We start from the raw sequence: 6,557 nt of genomic DNA, 5'->3' as shown, positions 1-6,557 counted from the left end.
CCAACATTACTGGGTGCTTTCAAAGCGCTAGGGTCCTTTGGGTCTTCTATTCCCACCTGCAGTGTCGGGTCTGGGGACTGCTGTTTACACAGGTGGGTGCTGGCCCGGGGCGGCACAGGAGGCTGGTGGGGGGCCCGCCACTGTGTGTACTGCTGGGGCGGAGGAGAGCGGGCAGATCAATGCACTGTGGCATGAGAGAGGAAGGCTGCGGAAAGGAAGGAAAACGATGCTGAATTGCTTTTAGAAGTGCCGGCTGTCTGCAGAGATAGTTCCCCGTTGTCCCTTGGTGCTTATAAATTGTTGCCTCTGCCTCCGTCAAGCTCTGGGAAGGAGCGAGAGCTTCTGGTCTCGCCCTGCGGTGTTTCTCCCCGCGGATAAATTCGGCTTCCAAGCCCAGAACTCCAGGCCCTCCCCACCTCCTCAGCCACGCAGGCCCCTAGGGGAAGGCTCCTGCCTCCTCCTGCTTTGTGGCGAGAGGTCAGTCTGCACCGAGGTCGTGGGTTGTCCAGGGGAGACCGCAAGGTGGGATCGGACCTGGCTTCTAACATCAAGGCTGCCTCTTGCTGGTTGGGTGATCTCTGGTAAGTCTTGCTGCTCTCTGAGCCTCAGTGTCCTCATCTGTGAAATGGGTATTCCAAGCCTTTCCCAAGTCAGGCCTTACAGAGGGCTGGAGAAACAGGATTTCCCATCTCAGACCTCAGAGACTCATGTGGGAGCCCCAAACCTGATTCCTGGAGCCCACAAAGCAGGGAGAGGGGAGGAGGAGGGGCGCCTGTGTCTTCTGCTCCCGACTGGGGCCCCTGGCAGGGAGGCTTCTGGTGCCGGTAAAGAGTACAGGCTCCGAGTCCATCGGGTCTTCACTGTGTTGTGGGACCTCGGCAAGCCGCTCGACCCTTGTCCAGTGTCTTTCCTCAGGAGCTGTTGCGATGCCTGTTTCCTAGTGTCTGATGTTAGGGAACCTCCGCAGTCTCCCATATATGATTTGTTTCTGGAACTTTCCAAATCCTTCTGGAACGTGCTCTTCAGGCCTTCAGCCTTCACCACTTTTGCGCACCCACAGACTACATGGGGGAGTAGGGAGGACCCTCACTGGTTCTGAAAGGGCAGCCAAGTCAGTAGCACAAGCTCTTCACCTACCTGTCCAGGGACAGGATGGTCCTCTCTGGTGGGGGAGGGAGTATTCCCAGGAGAGGAGAGCCAGCTCTTCATTGCGGGAGTTTTACATAAAAAACCCTGGGTACAAACACATGCCCAACAGTGTTCTGTGTAGTCTTAATGCTTTTAACTTTTTCCAAGCACCCTATGGCACCTCACTCTAGTAATTAAGAAATTCAATGAGACTTGATTTTTTTTCAAAAAACCAAAAGGATGTGCCTCAAAGCTGGGCAGTGTGGCATGAGGTGGGTTTGATTATCCCTGGCTGGTGGAGTGGAAATCACTCAAGTTTTCTGGAGTAGCGTGCTTCTATATTGTATTAAAAGCCTTGAATGGTTTGTGTCCTTGACTCCTAGCAATTTTACTTCCAGGAATCCATCCCTAGATGATGGGAGGTGCAGATATTGAATGATATATAAGGTTGTTTGCAGCTGTTATTTGTAGTAGGGAAAACTTATTGTTGGGGATTGACTTGTGTCCCCCACAAAAGGTGTGATCATGTTCCCATCGCTGCGCTCTGGGTGTGAAACCCTTTATGAACAGGACTGTGATGATATTAGGGTGTGTCCAAACTGAGTAAGGGCTGAAGTCCTTATAGGCAAAGGAAACTGGACGTGGAAAGAGAAGCCACAGGGAGCAGTGAGAAGCTGGACGTCGGCAATACCTGGAGAAGAAAGGAGAGGATGCCACCATGTGCATTGCCATGTGGGGGAAAAGCCCAGGAGCCCCAAAGATTGCCAGCCCGCCAGAGGGGACCGGCCAGGGGAGGAAGCAAGCCAGTAAATTACTGCTGTTAACCCAACCCATTCTCTGCTACTTGCTTAGTGGTTAGGACACTAAAACATCTATAAATACTATTGATCTCATTTTGTATGTAAAGGTTGTAATGTGTATCTCAGTCCACCAACTGCAATGTGCAAAAACGACAACCTTTATTGTTCTATAATCGCGCTTAATTTCTAGTTCAAGTTCCCTTTCTAGCCAGATGCGGAAACCGATCCGTGAGCTCAGGCCCGTCCCCAGCCCCTTTTCCCCTTGGGATTGTGTCTGGTGCTGGCATCCCCGGTGTTCTGGCCTCGGGTGGTGTCAGTCCTTGCTCCATTTAATCCTCGCCTGTCTCCTCGTCTCGGGTTGTTTGGGCTCTTCTGGGCCCGTGGCTCCCTGCGTGGAGAATGTTTTCGCTCCTGCTTGGGAAGCCGCGGGCAGGCATTTCTTCTGATCCCATGCTGTGTCAAGGCAGGGAACGTGGGGTCTCTGCCTCCCCGAGAGCAGCAGCACAGGCTCCGTCTGACTTAGGCCCCCACTAGATGGAAGTCCCACCTGTCCTAAGGGTCTCCTGCCATCTCGAGGCCCTTGTGCTTGGCTCAGGGGCTTCCTTGGCTGGTCCGGGGTGGAAATTCTTGCTTCCTTTCACCCTCTTGGTTTCTTCTCTATCTTCCACCTTCTGCCAGAAGCCAAGGCTGTTAGCAGAGATGGCCTGGCTTCCCGGATTTCTTGGGGAAGAGGGATGTGAAGGGGAATTCAGGGGGGAGCCTTGATGAGAGCCCCAAGTAAGAGCAGCTAATATTTATTGAGCACTTGCTTTGTGCCAGGCCCTAATCTAACTGATTTACATGTATTAGTGCATCTTTTTTTTTTATTATTTAAATCCCTCTTTGATAGTTGAAGAAACTGGACACAGAGAAGGGAAACAAGCCCCTACCCAAGGTTTCACGGCCAGGGAAGGCAGGACAGGGCTTTGGACCCAGTTAGCCCACTCCTGAAATTCCTGCTCCCGGGAGGAGTGCTGGTGGTGAGGGGCCAGGGGAGGTTTGAGTCTTCAAGACTGGCCAAGAGCAGGAGGGGCGTTCAGGGTTTTGACCTCACACCAGCTCTATGTTATGATTCACCTTTTGCAGTTGAGGAAATGGAGGCTCGGAGAGGTAAGCTCACTGACCCCCTTTCTTGGGGAGGGGGCTTGGACTTGAACTGCACCCGAGTTATGTTCATCCCACTTCATGGGGGATGCAAATAGGGGGTGTGCTGTCCGCCCGTGGAATTCTAGGATCGGCCTGGTTGTCTGGGGAATGTGGTCAGAGTTTGGATTATGGGATGGGAGACTGGGACAGGGCGGGGGTTCTGTGATCTCCCAAGCTATGGGATTTGTTAGCTATTATCTGATGTACTCAGGAAAACTTCCTATTAGGGATTCTTCTTAAAAGAACTATTTATGGGGGTAGAGAAGGTGATGTGGGTATAGTGTTCAGATGTCAGGTTTTTGGAAGCATACAGACCAGGGTGAATCCTGTTACTAGCTGTGTGACTCGGGAAAAGTCACTTAACCTTTCTGAGCCTTGGGCTTTGTATCTGCAAAAGGGGTATAATTGTGCCCCGCCTGACCCTATAGAGATAACAATGTACAAAACCCACATTTACTGAGTACTTAACTATGTACTAGGCACCACCCTAACACTCCCCATCCTTAGCTTCATTTGATCCTAACTACAATACTTTGGGGGCTTCTCAGAGAGTAGAGTCAGCTCCCAAGGTCACACAGCAGGACGGTGGCAGAGCTGTGATTCCACTGGCCTGTCTGATTTGAGCGCCCGCAGCACCCCTTGCCCTTTCCTTGTTCTGTCCTTTTCACGCTTGGGCTGTTGCCCTGGGACTTTGGACCCTGTGAGATCCCTCGCCGTGGGAGTGGGGGGTAGAAAGCCTGATCTGGGGGGTTGTAGGGCTTTCCCACCAATTTCCATTTGTTCCTGGTGAGTGGGGCCCTTGGAGGTGAGGGTGAGGGGCCTCTTGTTGTCCCCGAGACATAAACAAACTCTTGCTTCAAACCTTTCTTGTCTCCTGTATCCTCTTCCCCCATCCCACTCAAGCCGGTAGAATGTTCTCTTCAGGGACAGTGGTCTCCTCCAGAGCTTGCCCAGGCTCGGAGGTGGGGAGCTGTTCAGCAAGTGCTCCCAGCCCGGTTCCAGCCTGGCAGATGGTGGTGCAGCTGATCCAGACACAGCCCCCCATAGACGGCCTTGGGGCTGACAGCGGGAGTCCCGGGAGAGCCCCTGAACACTCCCGAAAGGCCGTTCACAGGGAGCATGCATAGGTTCGCTGCTGCAAGGACCTGTTCCTTGGAGCAGATCTGTCTCAGCTTGGGTACCCCCACCCTGAAAGCAGACCCTGAGACGAGGTTTGGTACAGATCCCAAGAGGCAGGAGAGAAGCACCAGTGAAATAGAACAGGGAAGGAAAGGAGCATTATTGGGATAGCTTTTGACACAGATAATTGGTCCTCCATGTCGCTAGAACCTTCTGGAAAGCCTTAGGAATGCTCTGAACTGTCCACCTGGGGAACAGAGGGAAAAGCATTTACCCAGTGGCTCCTGGCCTTTCTTGGTCAAGGTGTTGACTCCCCTGCATTCTGGGCTGTGCATGGGTAAGTCCCACTGCAGCTTCAGAGAAGGCTCGGGGAAGGAAGCAAGAGGTCAGCATCCAGAGAGCTGTCAGCCAGTGCCTGGATGCAGCAGAGGCTGGAGAAGAGGGGAGTCTAGAGGATTCGCAGAGGCATTGAAGAGGTGCCCAGTACCGGCATCTCTGCCCAGCCCGCCCCTTTCCCTACCCCAAACCCAGGGGGACAGTTGGCATCCTGCCCTGCTGAGGGTCTGCCAACTATGTCCATGTTAGGCACTTTAAAAAGTCATTGCTGAATGAATGACTAAAGGAACTAATAAAAGGATGCAGCCTTTATTGTGGTTGGAGTTGGGAGATGACCAACTTAACCTCTGGAGTGGAAGAGCCCCAGCTGGGCTTCCCTTATTTCATGTCTTTGAAAATGAGCATCTATTCTGTTCCTGGCCCTGGGCTAAGCACTCTAACCTACTTTTTCTTCCTTGATTCTCAGAACTCCATGAGGGAGCTACTACTACCTTCTCTATTTTATAGAGAAGAAAATGGAGACTCAGAGAGGTGAAGGCACCTGCCCAAGGCCACACAGCTAGGAGGGGTGGAGTCAGGATAGGCAGCTGGAACTGATCGCCAAACCTCCCTTTCCCCTTCCCCACCTCCTGTCCTCACCATATGCTCCTGCCACAGGGGCCCTGAGAACCCAGGTGGGTTTTCAAGGGAAGGAGTCATGAAGGAGGCACTGAGTTGGAAGAAAGGAGAGAGATGGGGGGATGTGGGAGACTCTGCCCAGGTGGGGCTGCACCACCTTCAACCCTGGCCACACCCTCCATCATGTGGCCTCTGCCTCATCTCTGCCCCACCTCACCCTGCTCCCTCTGACTCCTGGGAAGGCCTTCATGGCTCATCTGGTCTACACTTTCCGCGGAGTTTTTTACAATAGCGAAGCCCTTTGCGAAGTGATACCTTACATGGACTCCCATCCCAACAGGTACAAGTGGGTGTGGTTTGGTGCAGCTGTGTGTTGGGGACAGAGCTCCACATTCTCTTCCTACTCTTCAAGATGCCACTGAGTCCACTCCGGGGAACCCTGGGTTCCCAAAGGAACACACTTTGAAAATTCCTGATCGTGTCCACATGCTCTGTGAGCAGATGGGGAGAAGGAGGCCCAGCGGGATGGCCTGACGTGCTCAAGGTCACCTCCGAGTCAGGTCAGAGGCACGGCTGGGACCGCGTGGAGTTCATGGCCTGTGTCCCCAGTGCCCTCTCCATTGGTGAGGGGCTCCACGGAGCTTCCCACAGCCACACTTTGTAAGATTTTCTTATGCAAATGCGATCTCTGCCACTGGCGCTGTTTGCTGACAGCTGCGGAGGCTGGTGCTTCCAAATCCTCATCACGAAAGGGGGGATCATAATTCCAGGCCTCCCCCATCCTGCGCGCCAGGTTGAGATAAGGGGCATTATCTGTCTCAGAGAGCGGAGCTCCAGGAGCGCGGGCATGATGAATGGTGTTTGCCGATCCGCGCCACGTTCGGCTGAATCTCCTTGAAGAAAAGACACAGAAAGAGCTCAGTGGGTCCCGAATGTCCCAAGGCCTGACTTTCCCAGGAGATCTGAGAACCAGGCAACGTGAGGCCTGGGCAGACCCCTGCCTTTACTGGGCCCCTTTTTCCATGGGAGCCCTTTGGGGGGATCCAACGTGGGTGCAAGATGAGCGTGGGTCACCGGCGGGTCCAGGGTGTAGGTGGCCTCCGTCTGGCTGTGGCTAAGTCTTTGCCCCTCCCTGGACCTCAGTTTCCCCATCTATACCTTAAGCCATTGGCCTGGATAATCTCTAGTACCTGAGTAGCTCACACAGCCTTTGCCCCTTAAACCCTAGATCAGGGAGCCCCTGTGGCTGCCTCAGGCGCAGCAAATGAAGCTTGTGGGCTCCTCTCCCACTCGCTCCTTGCCGGCACCCTCAGGGACCAGCTCCGCCCCGCAGCCTTCACCCCACCACCCACGTCCCCCATCTCCTCCCCT

Source organism: Tamandua tetradactyla, chromosome 2 (genome assembly GCF_023851605.1).
Source record: "Tamandua tetradactyla isolate mTamTet1 chromosome 2, mTamTet1.pri, whole genome shotgun sequence".
Lineage (NCBI taxonomy): Eukaryota > Metazoa > Chordata > Mammalia > Pilosa > Myrmecophagidae > Tamandua > Tamandua tetradactyla.
Note: the sequence above shows the minus strand (reverse complement) of the source record.